Source organism: Delphinapterus leucas, chromosome 3, assembly GCF_059928025.1.
Source record: "Delphinapterus leucas isolate spDelLeu-1000000601 "Yukka" chromosome 3, BTC_Dleu_Yukka2, whole genome shotgun sequence".
In the NCBI taxonomy this organism is placed as follows: Eukaryota; Metazoa; Chordata; class Mammalia; order Artiodactyla; family Monodontidae; genus Delphinapterus; species Delphinapterus leucas.
The window spans coordinates 36,723,236-36,747,769 of record NC_143131.1 but is presented as its reverse complement, the minus strand read 5'-3'; the positions used below and the strand labels follow the sequence as shown (position 1 = coordinate 36,747,769).

At 40.2% G+C, this 24,534-nt stretch overlaps 1 protein-coding gene across 3 annotated transcripts in view; it reads right to left on the bottom strand.

The window, feature by feature from the left end:
- Positions 1-23,759, bottom strand: part of LOC149749541 (coiled-coil domain-containing protein 171-like) — an 88,699-nt gene extending 64,940 nt beyond the window's left edge. Inside the window, exons 1-2 of one of the 3 annotated variants that reach the window (XR_016392638.1) lie at positions 6,847-23,759; positions 680-867 (exon numbers count right to left, since the gene is read on the bottom strand). The gene's annotated coding sequence lies outside the window, so the exon portion shown is untranslated. Of the gene's footprint in view, positions 1-679 lie in introns of all 3 variants that reach the window. The other 2 variants (XM_089908815.1, XM_089908816.1) reach the window with 2 other exon arrangements.
- Positions 23,760-24,534: the final 775 nt, after the last annotated feature.

Here is a 24,534-nt window from a genome sequence, read left to right as displayed (position 1 = left end):
AGGGAGATGCAAGAGGCAGATAATGGGATATATTTATATGTATAGCTGATTCACTTTGTTATACAGCAGAAACTAACACACCATTGTAAGGCAATTATACTCCAATAAAGATGTTAAAAAAACAAACAAAAAAAACCATGAGCAGAGGACCTGAAGAGATATTTTTCCAAAGAAGAAAGACATACAGATGGCCAACAGACACATGAAAAGATGCTCAACATCACTAATAGGGAAATGCAAATCAAAATTCCAATGAAAAAAAAAAAAGAAAAAACCCACAATGATATATCACCTCACCTCGTTAGAATAGCTAGTATCAAAAAGACAAGAAATAACAAGTGTTGGCAAGGATGTGGAGAAAAGGGAACCCTTGTGCACTGTTGGTGGGAATGTAAATTGGTGCCGCCACTATGGAAAAGAGTATGGAGTTTCCTCAAAAAAGTTAAGAATAGAACTACCATATGATCCAGCAATTCCAATCATGGGTATTTATTGGAAAAAAAATGAAATCACTATCTGAAGGAGATATCTGCTCCATGTTCATTGCAGTGTTATTCAAAGCAAATTTTAATAAAACTTTGTTCTCTTTTCTGTTTACAGTACTAGCTTTAATGATTTAAAAAGAAAAAAAGAATATATATTTATGTATTTATGAATTCAAGAGGTCTTTATATTTTACCTTTAAACCAATTGCTTCCCTAGTCGAATTATCTTCTTTCTTCATGTTGACACTTGTAGTAACTTTTTTCTGTAGCTGTTTGTGAACTTATTGGCAGATATATTCAAGTGTCTTTCCCCTCTATGATTTTATTTTTATGAAAACTAGCAAGCAGGTACTACACCACTGTGCTGGTTTTCTGTTCATTCCTGAGGACAAGAAAAGAAATATTAATCATTATTTTCTTTGACTTGGAGATTTCACAGCCAGCAAGAACCTTCTTCTTTTAGATTTGTGTACTTTTCTGGGTGGATTCAGAGAGATAGGGCTGGGGAAAAACCCTCTTAAAATAGAGATAGGTAATGTAAGGTGAAGATTTTGATATTCGTTTGACAAAGAGACACACTCATATTCATGTAGTCAGTCAGCAAGGCAGTGCATGTACATACATGCACACAGCAGAGAAGGTGAAATTCTTTAGAGCAGGCAACTTAGCTATGGAGCTATGGACATTTTACCTCCCTGTGCATTAGCCAGTGATCTCTGGATATAGATGCATATTGGAGTAGGAGTTGGTTTGCATATTGACTTCAAAACATCCTCAGAGTTCAGATTTTTTTTTTCAATATCCCCCTATTCGCTTTTTGTCTTTTACATTCCTCTTTTCCCCCAAAAGTACAATTAAGTATATATTCCCATTCTCTGGTTAAGCAAAATTTTATTATATATAATTTTTACCCTTTAGATTCTTCCATTAAAATAAAGAGTAAAAAAACAATAAATAAAACAAAAGATCAAATCAATTCCTTTTCAGAACTATTATCCAAGTTCTTCTGGTTTAACATTTCTTTAGTGTTTTGGTCTGAATTAAGAATTATAGATGGTCAAATTATAGAATTTTGCACTCATTCATTCTTTTAGCCTAAATATGGATGGTCTTCTACGTGCCTGATATGGTGTAGACTCTGCATATATAATGGCCAGAGAAATAAATACATAAAAGGAACAACATGGTCCCTGCCCTCATTGAGCTTACAGAAATTTAGCTACATACATTAGTTATTTGTGCTTTTGAGATTCTTTGCAAAAACAAGAGTTGAATTTGCTACATTTATAGAGGAGGTCATTATATTTGAAATGTACAGTCTGTAGTTTTGAAGGATAAAGATGAATTTTATGCTAGAGTGTTATAAGATGAAAGCAGGTAACCTGTGGTTCCATGATGAAATTCTTATTTCTTTGAGGAGAGGAGAAGGCAGCTCAGGGCCCCTTCTTTAAGGTCTGGCCAAACTCTAGGATGATGTGATATTTGGGAGGAAAGCATTGTTCTTTGGAGTATTTCCTTAAATAATAAAGATGTCAAGAAAACAGTGGAACAGAAAGAAGAAATAGAAACGAAGAGAAAAATGTACAAAGAATAAAAGAATGGAGGAAAGGAATGTAAAGAACAAGTTAGAAGAGGTAGGAGGGGAGGAGAAAGAGAAGGAAAGGGGAGGGGATGTGGGGAAGGGAGGAAGAGGATGGGGAGAAGGGAAGGGGTTTGGGAAGTAGAGAACTTAGAAATGACTAGTGGTTTCCTGAGACACAAGGAAGGAAAATAGCCACTAAAAGAGAATTTTTTCCTTAAAAAAAGAAATAAGCCCACACAGCCATCCCCTCCTCCATGTTGCTCCCTCCCCTGTGCCCCACTCCTGCCTGCTCTTGTTTGAGGGATTTTCAAAGGAAGCTTAGATCCCCTTGGGCCACTCACCTATCTTTTCTCCAAAGCATCTTACTGGAGGCTGTTACCCTCTCCTTAATGAACTCTAGAAATTCTGGTTTTGTTAAGTCTTTAGAGAGGAATTATTTCTGACCTAGTTCTGAAATATATCTAATTAGTTAAAATAAAAGCAGCCTTTTAAAAACATGGCTTCATTAAAATCATCTGATTCTTTATTTAAATAGATTTTCTCTGAATTCCTTCTATGAGGGGAGATGCAACAAAAAAAGATCGGATAGAAAGAATGAATACATTTTAATGAACATCTTTTATTTTGGTAATTAGAATTTATGGAATCACAACATTTAAGTATTGAATGCATGATATTTTTATCTCAAAACCCTGTCTATATATTTTGTTTCTAAATAATTTTTGATGAGAAGTCCATTTGGGAGGAAGAAAAATGCTGTAATGTATGGATGTAAACATTGACCTCTGTGATTTGTACTCAGTGAGGATCCCTACTCAGGTCTGGGTGTGTTATAGAGTGTCAGGCATGTTACTTAAACTCTGTAAGGCCAGATGTCTTTCACATGTAAAATGGAAGAATAGCATTTACCTTTTAGGATTATCAGGATTACAGAAAAAATATATGAAGGCATATGGAATGCAAGAAATAAATGGCACCTCTTATTAGGGTGCCTGCCCTGGGTTCTTCCTTTTCTTGACCTTCTAATTCTAACTTTTCTGCTTCTGTTGTAGGTTCTGTGACCTAAGCATTATATCAGCAAGTGTGTTAGATGCATGTAGAATTAGAGTTAACAGCAGTTGAGAGGCTGTTCTAATGGCAAATTTCATAAGTTTTACTCCTTAGAATCCTTGACCTCTATCTATGCAGCTCAAAACTTCTTTTGCCTTTTTCCTGGTACTCAGAGTACAGCAGTCTGTAAGTGGTCCATGCCTCAGTAAAGTATTGCTATAGTTCCAGTGATCCACTGGGAGGTTCTCAGGCTCAAGTGCAAATAGTTTTGCCTTAGAAACTTGGAATCACCCACACTGGGAAATCACCTATTTTTCCATCTGATTAAAGTAGCATTGCAGAGAGATAATGCAGCTCTCAAGAGTAAGTTACGGTTTTTGAATAAAAGTTTTAGCCTGAATAAAAATTTTAGACCCTCCTATGTCTTCCAAGAGGACATTGCCTCAAGATGTCGATTTTATTTTGTAGGGAGACAGGTGACTTTTAATTTGGGTTCCACCTACCTCTACCCTATTTATTTCAAGCAATGTGGGTAAAGGCAGACAGATATTATATACTCCAAACACTATTATATGTGTATTATTTTATTTAGAGTTTCTTTTTCATATTCTAGCAGAGAAGGTAGTGCAGGATACCAAACACATATATAAAACATGTAAAAGTGTATTTTCTGCTTCTTCCATCTTACTGCGGCTCCCACAAAGCCTCAACATCTTTTAACACCGATGTCCTTCCAGAATTAACCATGTGGTGCATCTCCCTGGCCTGCTCTTCACAATATGACTCTCATTCACTAATTCACAATTTTCCCTGCTCGTCTCTCACATCAAAATTCATTTGTGCTGCGTCCCTTTTATATATTCATATAGTCTTAGTAATGGAAAGACACAACTATCCACCAAAATTAGGAGTTCCTATTATAACAGGGATGGTCCCTTTTTTTGGTTTCAGTATCCCTTTTATACTCTTAAAAATTATTGAGAACTCCAAAGAGCTTTGGTTTAAGTGGGTTATAGTTATGAAGATTTAACATATTAGAAATTTAAATCTAGACCTATTACATGTTAAGATAAATAACATTTTTATGAGGAATAACTGTGTTTTCCAGAAATTTACAAGAGTGGCACTGTTTAACATATGGATACTCATATCTGCTTCTGTATTCAATCTGTTGTATTATTTCATTCAAATAGCCCCTGGAGAACCCCAGTGTACATGCATGAGAGAATGAGAGTGAAAAAGCCATATGACATCTTATATTTGTATTAGTTTTCTACTACTGCTGTAACAAACTACTACAGACCAAGTGGCTTAGAAAAATTAAAATGTATTATCTTATAGTTCTGGGGATCAGAAATACAAAATGGGTGTCACTGAGCTAAAATCAAGGTGTTGGCAGGGTTGTGTTGCTTCTGAAGGTTCTCGGGGAGAATCTGGTTTCTTTGTCTTTTCCAGCTTTGAGAGGCCACCAACATTCCTTGGCTATGTCCTCTTTCCATCTTCAAGGTCAGCAATGTTGGGCTCAGTCCTTCTCATACTGCCATCTCTCTGGGCCCCTCTTCAGATTCCCTCTTCCACTTTTATGGACACTTGTGATTACATTGGACCCACCCAGATAATCCAGCATAGTCTCTTTATTTTGAGGTCCCATGATTAACACCTTTAATTCGTTACAGTCTTAATTCCTTTTGCCATTAATGTAACATATTCTCAGGTTCCTGAAATTAGAACATGGACTATTATCCAAGTTCTTCTGGTTTACAGTTTCTTTAATTTTAAAGAAATTGGTTTATTGGTGTATTGGTTTCCCAATGGACATCATTGGGAAAGCATTACTCTGCCTACCACAGTATTATTATTAAATTCATTCTGACCTCATAGATCCCCTGAAAATGTCTCAGGGAACTTCAGGGGTTCCCAGATCCTTCTTTGAGAACCATTATTCTGTGATACCCCTAATAGGTAGCATGTGCTTGATAAGGTACTTCATAAGGCAGCCTTTTTTAAAGAAGTAGGTAAAATTTAAAACTTTTTAAAAATTTGTCTTCTGTAACTCCCACCCAGTAATGCTCTTCTATTCCTTGGAGCTACAAAGAGTAAATCTACTTCTACAATGTTAACAGACTTTCAAATATTTAAAAAGTATTATTGATTTGTCATTGTGTCATATGATTTTTCTCTTCATGTTAAACATGGACAGATCCTTCTTAGAAAAGTTATGAAAACATCAACAATGATAATATTTGTCCAAACTCTACCTATCCTTCAAGGTTCAGTCTAGTGTCAAATTTTCCATAAACTTCCTCAGATGCCTCTGATAAATTATTTTTGGTTTCTCTGCTCTTCTATTGCTCGTTACAAGAAAATTTATTTATATTCGGGGCTTCTCAGTGTGCTAAGATTGTAGATTTCTTGAGGGCAAGGTCTTTCACTCATTTCTTCTTACATTACACACAGTTTGGTATCTACTGGGGAAGGAGCTCACTAAATGGTCTTGAATGAAAGGATAAAAGAATTGGAGCATGGGTCCCAGCTGGAGCTCGTGTTTACCCATGGTCTTAGGAATGCATGGCATGGTTGAGGGTTCCTTGCAGGAGGCCTGAGAGCAGAGGTTCCTGATGGTGGGGCATTCATCCCAAGGGAAAGGAACATAGGGACACACTCTGATGTGAGGAATTTGCCACAGGTCTGAGGGAGGAATGACTGAGCATAACACAGTATCTGCCACTGGGGCTGTATTGAGTGCTGGAGAGGAAGGACTCAGAATGAAAATGGAAGCACTGTTTCCTGAAAGTCTCTACAAGAATAGGTAATATAGTGCAGCACCATTCCAAGACCCACATTCTAGTATCACACGATCACACAGCACACAGCTTCTCTGAGGCACAGACTTGTATCATCACAGCAGGAATTGCTCAAGACTTCTGCCCAAGCTCTCTGAGCAATGGCATCTTTAGCAGAGACAGATTGTTAAAACTCTTTTCCTTGACCAACACTTCCCTATTTCCCTCACCACTCAGCCCCAGTGACCCCCATTCTGCTCTATGCTTCTAAGAGTTCAACATTTTTAGGTGCCACATATGAGTGAGATGATGCAGTATTTATCCTTCTCTGTTTGGCTTATTTCACTTGGCATAATGCCCTTGAAGTCCATCTCTTTTGTTGCAAATGACAGGATTTCCTTCTTTTTTAAGGCTGAATAATATTCGTACATATTTTTATATATATCACATATTCGATGTCCCTTCATCTGTTGACAGACACTTAGGTTGTTTCCATATCTTGGATATTGTGAAAAATGCTGCAATGAACATGAGGGTGCAGCTGTCTCTTTGAGATGCTGATTTTATTTCATTTGGAGTTTCAGATATATAGGATGAATAATTTCTAGAGATCTAATGTACAGTAGGGTGGCTACAGTTAACAATACTGTATCGTATACTTGAAATTTGCTAAGAGTAGATCTTGTTCTCCAAAAAAAAAAAAAAAAAAAAAACTATATGAGATGATGGATGTGTTAGCCAGCTTGATTGTGGTAAAAAAAATTCATATTGAATACACACACATATCAAAATATCACATTGTACACCCTAAATATGTACAAATTTAACTTGTCAATTATACCTCAATAGAGCTGAGGGAAAAAGCTCTTCAAGAAGCAACAGAAATATTAATTTTGATAATATAAATGAGAGCAGAGGCAAAATAAAGCAGCAGTAGCTTCCTTACCTCCTGAGTGAAAGCATTTGCTCCTCTTCTGAACTCAGGCAGGGAGGCCGGTCCTGAGGTGGTCATTCACTGTTATCAGAAATAAAAAGCAACAAGACACCTTGGTGCAGGGAGGAGGGTGAAGCCACCATATGATAGCTCAGGAGCTAGTGCTTATCTTGAAAGACACAATCTCTACTGAAGGAATTGGGCTTCGAGTGGGGCATGGAGGCCCTGGAATTGTGGGTAGGGTAGAGCCAGGGGAAAAGTTCTGTTTCGCCTCGTGTTTTTTACCCCCAGAATGGCGTGGCCCACGTTTCATGAACGGCAGCTCCTCATCCTGTCTTGACTTCCTCACAGTTTTACTCCTCAGAGGGAGAACCTTGGTCTCCTCATCTCCCACTCATTTCTGCTGTTATAGAAGTCCCAGAAGTGTTGAAATGATTCCCCAGTTGATGAAATCTAGCACTTTGCCATAGGGCTAACACTTAGCTTCTTCTGCAAACACTTGAGTCTGCTCTTATTAGAATCTTTTTTTTCTTGAAATCAGCTCTGCTTACTGTTAACAACTTACAAACAATTCAGATATATTAGCTTCAAACTTATTAGAAAGATACATAGTGTGGAAAAGCAAATAAATATTGTAATTCATTCCTTGTTTGTTCACTAAAGAAATCAGATAAACATGCTGATCTTAGTATTCTGATGGTGTAAGTATATATGTGGCACCAATTTTCATAATGACCCCCAAATTAAGTAATCATGTTCTCATCCAACAATTGTATAACACTTATTTTGTTCCAAAGTTAGAGATATCAATAAAAGCACATGCTGCTCTGCTCCAGATGAGAACATTGGTTTCGTTTTCCTACTCTCCACTTCCAGGCATCTGTATCTGCACTCCATCCCAAATTCCTGGGGTCTTTACCACTCACTGAGTGCCTCCCATGGCAAGTACTAAGGTGATCCCGTCCACACTGGCCTTTGCTGGGGTGTAGGTTGTCTTCCAGACTGAACATTGGGTGATGTGCTCTGATATCAGCTGACATGTGGTTAGTCCCTCCTGGTTTTCAAACACTGTGACTGAAATGCCACTGCTACTGGCATTGGTGAATAATATCCATGGTCACTGCCGTTGTCTTGGGTCACAATGTCATTTAGTGTCCTACTGACACCAGAATCCTGTGGGTTCCCTAACTCATTTCCAACCAGCTTTTTGGTTTCTCTACCTTACTACACTGAGTCAATCTGCCAAGATCTTTTTTTCTGTTATTGGTATTTGACCACCTGTATTGGTGCTGTATTGGACTTGAAGCTTGACTCCTAGGTTTGCCCTCTCTCAGGATAGAAGTGTGGGTGAAAAGTGTTGCCTGCTATATCAGTAAATAAAGGATGTTTTGGCCATCAAGCTGTCATCCACTGCAGCTGCCCCCTAACTGTGCACCCTGAGGGGATTCAGAATAGAAAAAAAAAAACAAACAGGATACTGGCCCTAGATAGTTAAGGAGCATATCAAAAGAATGATTTCAATGAGCCCAGACTCTTGCATCTTCCCATACACAGAAAAGTGCTAAATTCATTAACTTGAGATACCTGGTTTTTCTTTAACAGTAATCTTCTGATGTTCTGACTACCTGTTTTTTGTTGCAAAAACTCCTATTTGTCCTGGATTCTCCCTTTTACCTCCTCAGAGTAATCCCTCAGAGCCATCTGATAGGCTGTCTCCCAGGCTTAAGTCCTCAGTTTGTCTACCAAATAAAACATAATGCTCAACTGTTAGGTTGTGCATTTATTTCAGTCAACAGAAGCTAGGCACAATTACTCTTTCCTGTAAGATTTACCCTAACACCATGAGGGTTTCTGTAGTGTTCAGGAAAATGTGCCGCTCAGATATCTGACGTTGGAGAGTGTATATTCACCCACAACTCTACCTGTTATGCTCAGAAATGCATCACTGTGGTTGAGTGAGGCCACACTTCCCAGGGACTGTTCCCAGTCACTGAGGAGTATGGCCAGGATATGAAGGTCAGGAAACTACCTGGAAGGAACAGCATTCATCTGATGGGTGACTTTGGCTCAAGGACTTCCTGTAGGCTTTTCCAAAACCTTCTAAGAAATGTACTGTAGTCTGCATCCTCTCTCCTTCCCTCCTTCATAGAACTCAGACCTTTATCACAGTCTGACATCTCTCCTGGCTTCCTCCCCACTTTCTCTCACCAGTGTTTTACCCAATAAATCTCTTTCATGTCTAATCCCATCTTGGCATCTGTTTCTTCAAAGTCTAGAACTACAACAATTTAGAACAACTAAAAATTTCATCTTCCTGCCTTATTTCTCAGGGGTACTGTATCTAAGATTGAAATCTCAGCCATATCTCTTCCAATTCCCCTCTTCCTACTTTCTAATTGACCTTTTCTTTTAGATGGGAGAATGGCTAACATTATCATTTTGTAAACACTTCAATTTTATTGTTTATTTTTGAAACTCTAAAATCTAGCTGTTAGCTTTCTTCTTACTTAGAGAAATCAAGTATTTGGAATTTCAGAAAACAAAATCTCTAGCCAAACATATCAAACAAAAATCTCTTTTCTTCCCACAAAATGTGGCTCTTACTTTTGCTTGCATACCATGTGTTCAATAAAAGTTCATTCAGAAATTCAGTCTATCCTTTGGTTTTAAGATGTGTTCACTCTCCTTTCGTAACAGTGCAATGAAAAAAGCTATCACTGATAATTAAGTGGTGGGAAGAAGGAATTGTGGGAAAAGAACATAAAGGAATAGAAAATAACATATCATTTAGAATAAAAAATCACTAAAGTATGATTTAATATCATTTAGCATCAAAAGACTTTTTATTCTCAGCTAGGCTCCTCCCTTTCTCATGATTTAGGACCCATGAGGAGGGACTGAGAGTTCTGGGCTGGAAATAGTTTAGTTATAGGAAGAGATTACATCTATTTTTGCAATATCACATCTATTTATTTTGGGGCATCAGCCCAGAATTTCAAAAAATTCTTGTGTACCATGAACTATTAAAAACCCTACATGAGAACTGGAGCAAGTCAGCTGGAGGTCAGGACTTTGACCCTGGGAGAGACGGTGAATGCTAGATGATCCAGATTTTGACTTTATAAGAGTGGACTAAATAATATTTAGCTTGAAAATATACTGCAGAATGGTTTAAATCCCCAAGAAATAATCAACAGATGTACAAAAAGTGGGGGAAGGGCTCAGTGTCGTGAAAAATTAAGGCTTCTGCCTTGGACTGTGAAGTTGGAAAAGATTTGAAGCCTTTCTTTAAAAGGAATGACTGATTCCAATGATATTAAGAAGGTTTCATTTAATGGCTTATTAGTGGGCTGCAGAAAAACAGAGTCCTAGTCCTAAAACAAAATCTGCAGCTAGACCAGCAAGCAGCTTGAGCCCCAGACATACATAAGTGTCCCTGGCAGAAAATAATAAGTTGAAATTCATTTGGAAAAATATTAGCTAATGCAGTTGAAAAAAAAACACACCACAGATATTCTGAAGGGAAAATACACCTAGTGAGTAATATTTCCAAAAAAGCCCGTGAGTGTGCACACAGGATGAATTCTGCAGTCTGATACCACAATAAGAAAGACTAAATAATTTTTAGATGTGGGAGGCCTAGAAAAAGCATTAGCTTCATATGCTCTGACCCTGAGACTCTGGGTAGTAAATACAGCCAGGTGAGGTCACTCCTCGAATTCCTTTACTTTGGCTTATTCCAGGTCTGAATAGACGGAAATTAATTGGCAAGCGTTCAAGAGTGAGCCATGACAAAGGTGGGGGAGGAGGTGGATGAAGAAGATAGAATGTGGAGGAGACAGAATATTACCAGGAGCTTCTCCTAAGCACCAAGAGTGAATACTATGCTGCATAAACACTTTGTCAGAGATTGATTTATGGTGGAACCATTTAAAGTGACTCATACTCTAGAATGTGGTGGTCATTAACAATGTGTAACCCGCAGTCGACCCACTCAGAAAGTAGCCTTATCAAGACAGAGCTCTGTAGGAGATATGCTTATCTGCTTTTATTCATTTGAGACACCAGAATTAATCATAATAGGTAAGGTTCTAAACATCCCCAGGCACTATCTAATTCATTACCGGGAGGAGGTTCTTTAGACTGAGACTTTAAAGACAACACAATGATACCACACTATATATATTTTACTGATCTCAACAAAACACTAAGGATCTATATATTGCACAATATCTGTACACTACATGTATCTATGTATCTATCATCTATCTATGTTTCTATTATCTATCTACCAACCATATATTTTGATATCTATTTACTAAGGAATTAGAAATAACTCATAACTAGCATGATCAAGAGAATAATTTGCATCCTTGTCTGATGTAGATCCTAGTCTCTGCGTCTCATGATGTGTCCCTCCTGAGCAGGATGTGCTGGGCTCTCCGTTTCTTAATGAAGGCCTTTTGGATTAATCCTAGGAAAAGCATACTGAATATAGGCTGTGTTCTTTGGAGGTGAGCTGATAAATTTCCTTATAGAAGAGATTTTAATATGCTTTGGAGATACTGTTTTTTTCTATGGGACTACACCTGTTAATTTTCTTTCATAAAATTAAATTAATTACACATAACTTTGTTTTTAAAATTATCCTTTTGGAAACATGTATATTCTATATATATTTAAAAAGTCTCTTCAGGAATAAAGACGCAGACCTACTGGAGAACGGACTTGAGGATATGGGGAGGGGGAAGGGTGAGCTGTGATAGGGCGAGAGAGAGTCATGGACATATACACACTAACAAACGTAGTAAGGTAGATAGCTAGTGGGAAGCAGCCGCATGGCACAGGGATGTTGGCTCGGTGCTTTGTGACAGCCTGGAGGGGTGGGATAGGGAGGGTGGGAGGGAGGGAGACACAAGAGGAAAGACATATGGGAACATATGTATATGTATAACTGATTCACTTTGTTATAAAGCAGAAACTAACACACCATTGTAAAGCAATTATACCCCAATAAAGATGTTAAAAAAAAAATCTCTGACATAAACTAATTAAATTCTACTAACTTTGTCATTTTTACATCCTCAAAGAACCTCACAAAAAATTATGTGAATCACCTTGAAATGTCACCTCCATATCAAATAGTCAAATAGGAGCCTAGAAAGATTAAATTACTTCCTGCTTTAATACTTTGGTTTGTCTTGATAAATACCAACCTGTGCAGTTACCTACGACGGCTCCCTTCTCAGCTGGTTGGGAAAAGAGAGGAGTCCAACAGAGCCTCCTTAGAGCTACTCTCCTCTTCAGGTTCTGATTCCTGTCCTCACCCCTTTTCCTCTCCAACTTTCCCTTCAAACCCTCTTGCTCTGATCTGATTTCCCCAGCTTCCATACTATCACAAATCTAAAAAAACTAACATTCATTTAATGGGTAATACTAATATAGGCTAATTTCTAATCAACCTACATAAAAATATCCTTGGCTCTTCAATAAAAAACTTGCTGTTGGTTCATTGTTTATTGTAACCTACGCCAAAGATGCCTGAAAGTCAACTACTAAAAGGTATTTTGTTTAATCTGCAAAGTGTTTTAGAAATTGGTTAATTAGGGGACAAAACATATTTAAATGAGAAGGAATGGAGGGATCTACCTACCAGCCAGTGAGCTGAAGATCGGTAGTCTTTCTGCTGGGCAAGGCTGCATGACTTGTTTAGTATTTGAAGATAGGCTGGCATGCTTAAGGTATCAAGGATACCTCTGATGAGAGCACAGGGAAGGTGATACAAAGAATTGTTAAGGAAGTCAAAAGATCACCCCAGAGGACGAGGGGAAGATGGCGGAAGAGTAAGACCTGGAGATCACCTACCTCCCTACAGATACACCAGAAATACATCTGCACGTGGAACAATTCCTACAGAACACCTACTGAACGCTGGCAGAAGACCTCAGACCTCCCAAAAGGCAAGAAAGTCCCCACGTACCTGGGTAGGGCAAAAGAAAAAAGAATAAACAGAGACAAAAGGATACGGACGGGACCTGCACCAGTGGGAGGTAGCTGTGAAGGAGGAAAGGTTTCCACACACTAGGAAGCCCCTTCGTGGGCAGAGACTGCGGGTGGCAGAGGGGTGAAGCTTCGGAGCCACGGAGGAGAGAGCAGCAACAGGGGTGTGGAGGGCAAAGTGGGGAGATTCCCGCACAGAGGATCGGTGCCGACCGGCACTCACCAGCCCAAGAGGCTTGTCTTCTCAGCCGCCGGGGCGGGCGGGGCTGGGAGCTGAGGCTCGGTGGTCTTCGGTCGGAACGCAGGGAGAGGACTGGGGTTGGCGGCGTGAACACAGCCTGCAGGGGGTTACTGCGCCACGGCTAGCCAGGAGGGAGTCTGGGGAAAAGTCTGGACCTGCCGAAGAGGCAAGAGACTTTTTCTTCCCTCTTTGTTTCCTGGTTCTCGAGGAGAGGGGATTAAGAGCGCTGCTTAAAGGAGCTCCAGAGACGGGCGTGAGCCGCGGCTAAAAGCGCTGATCCCAGAGATGGGCATGAGACGCTAAGGCTGCTGCTGCCGCCACCAGGAGGCCTGTGTGCGAACACAGGTCACTAGCCACACCCCCCTTCCGGGGAACCTGTGCAGCCCGCCACTGCCAGGGTCCCGTGGTCCATGGACAACTTCCCCGGAAGAATGCACGGCACACCTCAGGCTGGTGCAACGGCACGCCGGCCTCTGCCACCGCAGGCTTGCCCCGCACTCCGTACCCCTCCCTCCCCACGGCCTGAGTAAGCCAGAGCCCCCGAAGCCGCTGCTCCTTTAACCCCGTCCTGTCTGAGCAAAGAACAGACGCCCTCCGGCGACCTACACGCAGAGGCGGGGCCAAATCCAAAGCTGAGCCCCACAGCAGTGGAAACAAAGAAGAGAAAGGGAAATCTCTCCCAGCAGCCTCAGAAGCAGCAGATTAAAGCTCCACAATCAACTTGATGTACCCTGCATCTGTGGAACACATGAATAGACAACGAATCATCCCAAATTGAGGAGGTGGACTTTGAGAGCAAGATTTATGATTTTTTCCCCTTTTCCTCTTTTTGTCAGTGTGTATGTTTCTGTGTGAGATTTTGTCTGTATAGCTTTGCTTCCACCATTTGTCCTAGGGTTCTTTCGTCCGTTTTTGTTTTTTTCTTAAAAAAATTTTTTTTTCTTAATAATTATTTTTTATTTTAATAACTTTATTTTATCTTACTTTATTTTATCTTATTTTATTTTATCTTCTTTCTTTCTTTCTTTCCTACCTTCCTTCCTCCCTCCCTCCCTCCTTTCTTTCTTCCTTCCTTCCTTTTTGTTTCTTTCTCTCTCTCTCTCTCTCTCTCTCTCTCTCTCTCTCTCTCTCTCTCTCTCTCTCTCTTTCTCTCTTTCTTTCTTTCTACTTTTTTTCCCTTTTATTTTTAGCCGTTTGGATGAAAGGCTCTTGGTGCTGAAGCCAGGAGTCAGTGCTGTGCCTCTCAGGTGGGAAAGCCAAATTCAGGACACTGTCCACAAGAGACCTCCCAGCTCCACATAATATCAAACGGCGAAAATCTCTCAGAGATCTCCATCTCAACACCAGCACCCAGCTTCACTCAATGGCCAGCAAGCTACAGTGCTGGACACCCTATGCCAAACAACTAGCAAGACAGGAACACAACACAACCCATTAACAGAGAGGCTGCCTAAAATCATAATAAGTCCACAGACACCCCAAAACACACCACCAGACGTGGACATGCCCACTAGAAAGACAAAATCCAGCCTCATCCACCAGAGCACAGGCACCAGTCCCCTCCACCAGGAAGCCTACACAACCCACTGAACCAACCTTAGCCACTGGGGAAACACACCAAAGAAAAGGGAACTACAAACGTGTAGCCTGCAAAAAGGAGACACCAAACACAGTAAGTTAAGCAAAATGAGAAGACAGAAAAACACACCGCAGATGAAGGAGCAACATAAAAAACCACCAGACCTAACAAATGAAGAGGAAATAGGCAGTCTACCTGAAAAAGAATTCAGAATAATGATAGTAAAGATAATCCAAAATCTTGGACATAGAATAGACAAAATGCAAGAAACATATAACAAGGACCTAGAAGAACTAAAGATGAAACAAGCAACGATGAACAACACAATAAATGAAATTAAGAATACTCTAGATGGGATCAAGAGCAGAATAACTGAGGCAGAAGAACGGATAAGTGACCTGGAAGATAAAATAGTGGAAATAACTACTGCAGAGCAGAATAAAGAAAAAAGAATGAAAAGAACTGAGGACAGTCTCAGAGACCTCTGGGACAACATTAAACGCACCAACATTCGAATTATAGGGGTTCCAGAAGAAGAAGAGAAAAAGAAAGGGACTACTGAGAAAATACTTGAAGAGATTATAGTTGAAAACTTCCCTAATATGGGAAAGGAAATAGTTAATCAAGTCCAGGAAGCACAGAGAGTCCCATACAGGATAAATCCAAGGAGAAATATGCCAAGACACATATTAATCAAACTGTCAAAAATTAAATACAAAGAAAACATATTAAAAGCAGCAAGGGAAAAACAACAAATAACACACAAGGGAATCCCCATAAGGTTAACAGCTGATCTTTCAGCAGAAACTCTGCAAGCCAGAAGGAACTGGCAGGACATATTTAAAGTGATGAAGGAGAAAAACCTGCAACCAAGATTACTCTACCAGCAAGGATCTCATTCAGATTTCATGGAGAAATTAAAACCTTTACAGACAAGCAAAAGCTGAGAGAGTTCAGCACCACGAAACCAGCTCTACAACAAATGCTAAAGGAACTTCTCTAGGCAAGAAAAACAAGAGAAGGAAAAGACCTACAATAACGAACCGAAAACAATTAAGAAAATGGTAATAGGAACATACATATTGATAATTACTTTAAATGTAAATGGACTAAATGCTCCCACCAAAAGACACAGATTGGCTGAATGGATACAAAAACAAGACCCTTATATATGCTGTCTACAAGAGACCCACTTCAGACCTAGAGACACATACAGACTGAAAGTAAGAGGATGGAAAAAGATATTCCATGCAAATGGAAACCAAAAGAAAGCTGGAGTAGCAATTCTCATATCGGACAAAATAGACTTTAAAATAAGGACTATTACAAGAGACAAAGAAGGACACTACATAATGATCAAGGGATCGATCCAAGAAGAAGATATAACAATTGTAAATATTTATGCACCCAACATAGGAGCACCTCAATACATAAGGCAAATACTAACAGCGATAAAAGGGGAAATTGACAGTAACACATTCATAGTAGGGAACTTTTAACACCCCACTTTCACCAATGGACAGATCATCCAAAATGAAAATAAATAAGGAAACATAAACTTTAAATGATACATTAAACAAGATGGACTTAATTGATATTTATAAGACATTCCATCCAAAAACAACAGTATACACATTTTTCTCAAGTGCTCATGGAACATTCTCCAGGATAGATCAAATCTTGGGTCACAAATCTAGCCTTCGGAAATTTAATAAAACTGAAATTGTATCAAGTATGTTTTCTGACCACAACGCTGTGAGACTAGACATCAATTACAGGAAAAGATCTGTAAAAAATACAAACACATGGAGGCTAAACAATACACTACTTAATAACGAAGTGATCACTGAAGAAATCAAAGAGGAAATCAAAAAATACCTAGAAACAAATGACAATGGAGACACGATGACCCAAAACCTTTGGGATGCATCAAAAGCATTTCTAAGAGGGAAGTTTATAGCAATACAATCCTACCTTAAGAAACAGGAAACATCTCGAATAAACAACCTAACCTTGCACCTAAAGCAATTAGAGAAAGAAGAACAAGAAAACCCCAAAGTTAGCAGAAGGAAAGAAATAAAAATCAGATCAGGAATAAACGAAAAAGAAATGAAGGAAACGATAGCAAAGATCAATAAAACTAAAATCTGGTTCTTTGAGAAGATAAACAAAATTGATAAACCATTAGCCAGACTCATCAAGAAAAAAAGGGAGAAGACTCAAATCAATAGAATTAGAAATGAAAAAGGAGAAGTAACAACTGACACTGCAGAAATACAAAGGATAATGAGAGATTACTACAAGCAACTCTATGCCAATAAAATGAACAACCTGGAAGAAATGGACAAATTCTTAGAAATGCAAAACCCACCAAGACTGAATCAGGAAGAAATAGAAAATATGAACAGACCAATCTCAAGCACTGAAATTGAAACTGTGATTAAAAATCTACCAACAGGACTTCCCTGGTGGTACAGTGGTTGAGAGTCCGCCTGCCGATGCAGGGGATGCGGGTTCGTGCCCCAGTCCGGGAGGATCCCACATTTCGTGGAGTGGCTGGGCCCGTGAGCCATGGCCACTGAGCCTGTGTGCCCGGAGAATGTGCTCCGCAGCAGGAGAGGCCACAAAAGTGAGAGGGATGCGTACCGCAAAAAAAAAAAAAAAAAAAATCTTCCAACGATCAAAAGCCCAGGACCAGATGGCTTCTCAGGCGAATTCTATCAAACATTTAGAGAAGAGCTAACACCTATCCTTCTCAAACTCTTCCAAAATATAGCATAGGGAGGAACACTCCCAAACTCATTCTACGAGGCCAACATCATCCTGATACCGAAAGCAGACAAGGATGTCACAAAGAAAGAAAACTACAGGCCAATATCACTGATGAACATAGATGCAAAAATCCTCAACAAAATACCAGCAAACAGAATCCAACAGCACATTAAAAGGATCATACACCATGATCAAGTGGAGTTTATTCTGGGAATGCTAGGAATCTTCAATATACGCAAATCAATGAACGTGATATACCATATTAACAAATTGAAGGAGAAAAACCATATGATCATCTCAATAGATGCAGAGAAAGCTTTCGACAAAATTCAACACACATTTATGATAAAAACACTGCAGAAAGTAGGCACAGAGGGAACTTTCCTCAACATAATAAAGGCCACATATGACAAACCCACAGCCAACATTGTCCTCAACGGTGAAAAACTGAAAGCATTTCCACTAAGATCAGGAACGAGACAAGTTTGCCCACTCTCACCACTCTTATTCAACAGAGTTTTGGAAGTTTTAGCCAAAGCAATCAGAGAAGAAAAGGAAATAAAAGGAATCCATATCATAAAAGAAGAAGTAAAGCTGTCACTGTTTGCAGGTGACATGATACTATACATAGAGAATCCTAAAGATGCTACCAGAAAACTACTAGAGCTAATCAATGAATTTGGTATATTAAAAGGATACAAAATTAATGCAGAGAAATCTCTGGCATTCCTATACACTAATGATGAAAAATCTGAGAGTGAAATCAAGAAAACACTCCCATTTACCACTGCAACAAAAAGAATAAGATATCTAGGAATAAACCTACCTAAGGAGACAAAAGACCTGTATGCAGAAAATTATAAGACACTGATGACAGAAATTAAAGATGATACAAATAGATGGAGAGATATACCATATTCTTAGATTGGAAGAATCAACATTGTGAAAATGACTCTACTACCCAAAGCAATCTTCAGATTCAATGCAATCCCTATCAAACTACCACTGGCATTTTTCACAGAAGTAGAACAAAAAATTTCACAATTTGTATGGAAACACAAAAGACCCCGAATAGCCAAAGCAATCTTGAGAACGAAAAACGGAGCTGGAGGAATCAGGCCCCCTGACTTCAGACTATACTACAAAGCTACAGTAATCAAGACAGTATGGTACTGTCACAAAAACAGAAATAGAGGTCAATGGAACAGGATAGAAAGCCCAGAGATAAACCCACGCACATATGGTCACCTCATCGTTGATAAAGGAGGCAGGAATGTACAGTGGAGAAAGGACAGCCTCTTCAATAAGTGCTGCTGGGAAAACTGGACAGGTACATGTAAAAATATGAAATTAGATCACTCCCTAACACCATACAGAAAAATAAGCTCAAAATGGATTAAAGACCTAAATGTAAGGCCAGAAACTATCAAACTCTTAGAGGAAAACATAGGCAGAACAGTCTAGGACATAAATCACAGTAAGATCCTTTTTGACCCACCTCCTAGAGAAATGGAAATAAAAACAAAAATAAACAAATGGGACCTAATGAAACTTCAAAGCTTTTGCACAGCAAAGGAAACCATAAACAAGACGAAAAGACAACCCTCAGAATGGGAGAAAATATTTGCAAATGAAGCAACGGACAAAGGATTAATCCCCAAAATTTATAAGCAGCTCATGCAGCTCAATATCAAAAAAACAAACAACCCAATCCAAAAATGGGCAGAAGATCTAAATAGACATTTCTCCAAAGAAGATATACAGACTACCAACAAACACATGAAAGAATGCTCAACATCATTAATCATTAGAGAAATGCAAATCAAAAATACAATGAGACATCATCTCACACCAGTAAGAATGGCCATCATCAAAAAATCTAGAAACAATAAATGCTGGAGAGGGTATGGAGAAAAGGGAACACTCCTGCACTGCTGGTGGGAATGTGAATTGGTACAGCCAGTATGGAGAACAGTATGGAGGTTCCTTAAAAAACTACAAATAGAACTACCATGTGACCGAGCAATCCCACTACTGGGCATATACCCTGAGAAAACCATAATTCAAAAAGAGTCATGTACCAAAATGTTCATTGCAGCTCTATTTACAATAGCCTGGAGATGGAAACAACCTAAGTGCCCATCATCGGATGAATGGATAAAGAAGATGTGGCACATATACACAATGGAATATTACTCAGCTATGAAAAGAAACGAAATTGAGCTATTTGTAATGAGGTGGATGGACCCAGAGTCTGTCATACAGAGTGAAGTAAGTCAGAGAGAGAAAGACAAATAACATATGCTAACACATATATATGGAATTTTAGAAAAAAAAATGTCATGAAGAGCCTAGGGGTAAGACAGGAATAAAGACACAGACCTACTAGAGAATGGACTTGAGGATATGGGGAGGGGGAAGGATAAGCTGTGACAAAGCAAGAGAGTGGCATGGACATATATACACTACCAAACTTAAAATAGATAGCTAGTGGGAAGCAGCTGCATAGCACAGGGAGATCAGCTTGGTGCTTTGTGACCACCTAGAGGGGTGGGATAGGGAGGGTGGGAGGGAGGGAGATGCAAGAGGGAAGAGCTATGGGAACATATGTATATGTATAACTGATTTACTTTGTTATAAAGCAGAAACTAACACACCATTGTAAAGCAATTATATTCCAATAAAGATGTAAAACAAAACAAAAAAAGATCACCCCAGAATGTGGCTGGTAGAATGTTCTAAAAAGAGGCTTCTTTGGTGGAATGGCAATATTGCTTTATCATCAGCTAATTTGCTGATGTTGGTCTTATAGTGCTTTGTTTCTCAACTGAATTTTTGAAGTTGTCTTACTTCAACCTATTCCTAAAATGTTGTATTGTTTGGTCCACCAAGCCGTTTCATTCTGGTGTGCCCTCAGAGGTATAATGAGCCCAAGACCCAGGAAATACTGACGTTCTACACCTTATGATTCTTCTGTATTCAGAGACGGTCATCATACTGTGATTATAAAATGAAGCACAAGTCTGTATTGTTATTTGAAGATGAAAACGTGAGTTCTACTGATCCTGTAAGTGAAAGGAGTTTATCCATGTGATTATGCACCAGGCCTACTGCCACAGCCCGGTGTTTGTAATGTTAATGAACACTTTGAGCTTCCATAATCCAAGCTTAAACATCCAAGTTATGAGAGAACAGACATTTCCATGTAAGGGCTATGTGATTTAAATAATACACTTACTATTTTTATTAGTGATAGCGTTTCCTTCTATCTGAAGGGTTAAGGATGAGAGGTTGCTAGCATTTGGTGGTATTGTTTTTTTTCCCTTTGACACTTGTGAAAAGAGATGGAATACACAATATAAATGGTTGGTGATGAGACTTTTGAATTCTGTATCAATATTGTCATCTCAGGGGGACCTTGAAGATGGCGGAAGAGTAAGACGCGGAGATCGCCTTCCTCCCCACGGATACACCAGAAATACATCTACACGTGGAACAACTCCTACAGAACACCTACTGAAGGCTGGCAGAAGACCTCAGACCTCCCAAAAGGCAAGAAACTCCCCACGTACCTGGGTAGGGCAAAAGAAAAAAAGAAAAAACAGAGACAAAAGAATAAGGACGGCACCTGCGCCAGTGGGAGGGAGCTGTGAAGGAGGAAAAGTTTCCACACACTAGGAAGCCCCTCCGCGGGCAGAGACTGCGGGAGGCGGAGGGGGGGGCTTCGGGACCGCGGAGTAGTGCACAGCGACGGGTGCGGAGGGCAAAGCGGGGAGATTCCCGCACAGAGGATCGGTGCCGACCGGCACTCACCAGCCCGAGAGGCTTGTCTGCTCACCCGCCCGGGCGGGCGGGGCTGCGAGCTGAGGCTCGGGTTTCGGTTTTGGACGGAGCGCAGGGAGAGGACTGGGGTTGGCGGCTTGAACATAGCCTGAAGGGGTTAGTGCACCACGACTAGCCGGGAGGGAGTTCGGGGAAAAGCCTGCACCTGCCGAAGAGGCAAGAGACTTTTTCTTCCCTCTTTGTTTCCTGGTGCGCGAGGAGAGGGGTTTAAGAGCGCTGCTTAAAGGAACTCCAGAGACGGGCGCGAGCCGCGGCTAAAAGCGCGGACCCCAGAGACGGGCGGGAGACGCTAAGGCTGCTGCTGACGCCACCAAGGGGCCTGTGTGCGAGCACAGGTCACTCTCCACACCCCTCTTCCGCGGAGCCTGTGCAGCCCGCCACTGCCAGGTTCCCGGGAACCAGGGACAACTTCCCCGGGAGAACGCACGGCGGGCCACAGGCTGGTGCAACGTCACGCCGGCCTCTGCCGCAACGTCACGCCGCCTCTGACGCCGCAGGCCCGCCCCGCACGCAGTGCCCCTCCTTCCCCCCCCTCACCCCCGGCCTGAGTGAGCCAGAGCCCCCGAATCAGCGGCCCCTTTAACCCTGTCCTGTCTGAGCAAAAAACAGACGCCCTCCAGCGACCTACACGGAGAGGCAGGGCCAAATCCAAAGCTGAGCTCCTGTGAGCTGTGAGAACAAAGAAGAGAAAGGGAAATCTTTCCCAGCAGCCTCAGAAGCAGCGGATTAAAGCTCCACAATCAACTTGATATACCCTGCATCTGTGGAATACCTGAATAGACAAGGAATGATCCCAAATTGAAGAGGTGGAATTTAGGAGCGAGATCTATGATTTTTTTCCCTTTTCCTCTTTTTGTGAATGTGTACGTGTATGCTTATGTGTGAGATCTTGTCTGTATACTCTTGCTTCCACCATTTGTCCTAGGGCTCTATCCGTCCATGGTTTTTAAAAAAAATTTTTTTTCTCAATAATTAATTTTAATTGTAATAACTTTATTATACTTTACCGTCGTTCCTTCTTTCTTTCTTTCTTTCTTTCCGTCCTTCCCTCCTTTAGACAACGAATCACCCCAAATTGAGGAGGTGGTCTCTGAGAACAAGATTTATGATTTTTCCCCCTTTACCTCTTTTTGTGAAGGTGTATGTGTATGCTTCTGTATAAGATTTTCTCTGTATAGCTTTGCTTCCAACATTTGTCCTAAGGTTCTATCCGTCCCTTTTTTTTTTTTTTCTAAATATTTTTTAATTCAATAACTATATTATACTTTATTTTATTTTTACTGTATCTTCTTTCTTTCTGTCTTTTTTCCTTCTTTCCCTCCTTCCTTCCTTCCTTCCTTCCTCCCTCCCTCCCTCCTTTCTTTCCTTCTTTGCTTCTTTCTTCCTTCCTTCCTTTCCTCCTTTCCTTCTTTCTTTCCTCATACTTCTACTAATTCTCTCTACTTTTTCTCCCTTTTATTCTGAGCCGTGTGGATGAAAGGCTCTTGGTGCTCCAGCCAGGAGTCAGGGCTCTGCCTCTGAGGTAGGAGAGCCAACTTCAGGACACTGGTCAACAAGAGACCTCCCAGCTCCACATAATATTAAACGGTGGAAATCTCCCAGTGACCTCCATCTTAACACCAGCACCCAGCTTCACTCAACGACCAGCAAGCCACAGTGCTAGACAACCTATGCCAAACAACTAGCAAAACAGGAACACAACCCCACCCATTAGCAGAGAGGCTGCCTAAAATCATAATAAGGCCACAGACACCCCAAAACACACCACCAGACGTGAACCTGCCCACTAGAGAGACAAGATCCAGCCTCATCCACCACAACACAGGCACTAGTCCCCTCCACCAGGAAGCCTACACAACCCACTGAAACAACCTTAGCCACTGGAGACAGACATCAAAAACAACGGGAACTACGAACGTGCAGCCTGCAAAAAGGAGACCCCAAACACAGTAAGATAAGCAAAATGAGAAGACAGAAAAACACACAGAAGATGAAGGAGCAAGATAAAAATGCACCAGACCTAACAAATGAAGAGGAAATAGGCAGTCTACCTGAAAAAGAATTCAGAATAATGATAGTAAGGATGATCCGAAATCTTGGAAGTAGAATGGACAAAATGCAAGAAGCAGTTAACAAGGACCTAGAAGAAATAAAGATGAAACAAGCAATGGTGAACAACGCAATAAATGAAATTAAAAGTACTCTAGATGGGATCAAGAGCAGAATAACTGAGGCAGAAGAACGGATAAGTGACCTGGAAGATAAAATAGTGGAAATAACTACTGCAGAGCAGAATAAAGAAAAAAGAATGAAAAGAACTGAGGACAGTCTCAGAGACCTCTGGGACAACATTAAACGCACCAACATTCGAATTATAGGGGTTCCAGAAGAAGAAGAGAAAAAGAAAGGGACTGAGAAAATATTTGAAGAGATTATAGTTGAAAAGTTCCCTAATATGGGAAAGGAAATAGTTAATCAAGTCCAGGAAGCACAGAGAGTCCCATACAGGATAAATACAAGGAGAAATACGCCAAGACACATATTAATCAAACTGTCAAAAATTAAATACAAAGAAAGCATATTAAAAGCAGCAAGGGAAAAACAGCAAATAACACACAAGGGAATCCCCATAAGGTTAACAGCTGATCTCTCAGCAGAAACCCTACAAGCCAGAAGGGAGTGGCAGGACATACTGAAAGTGATGAAGGAGAAAAACCTGCAACCAAGACTACTCTACCCAGCAAGGATCTCATTCAGATTTGATGGAGAAATTAAAACCTTTACAGACAAGCAAAAGCTGAGAGAGTTTAGCACCACCAAACCAGCTTTACAGCAAATGCTAAAGGAACTTCTCTAGACAAGGAACACAAGAGAAGGAAAAGACCTATAATAACGAACCCAAAACAATATAGAAAATGGGAATAGGAACATACATATTGATAATTACCTTAAATGTAAATGGACTAAATGCTCCCACCAAAAGACACAGATTGGCTGAATGGATACAAAAACAAGACCCTTATATATGCTGTCTACAAGAGACCCACTTCAGACCTAGAGACACATACAGACTGAAAATAAGGGGATGGAAAAAGATATTCCATGCAAATGGAAACCAAAAGAAAGATGGAGTAGCAATTCTCATATCGGACAAAATAGACTTTAAAATAAGGACTATTACAAGAGACAAAGAAGGACACTACATAATGATCAAGGGATCGATCCAAGAAGAAGATATAACAATTGTAAATATTTATGCACCCAA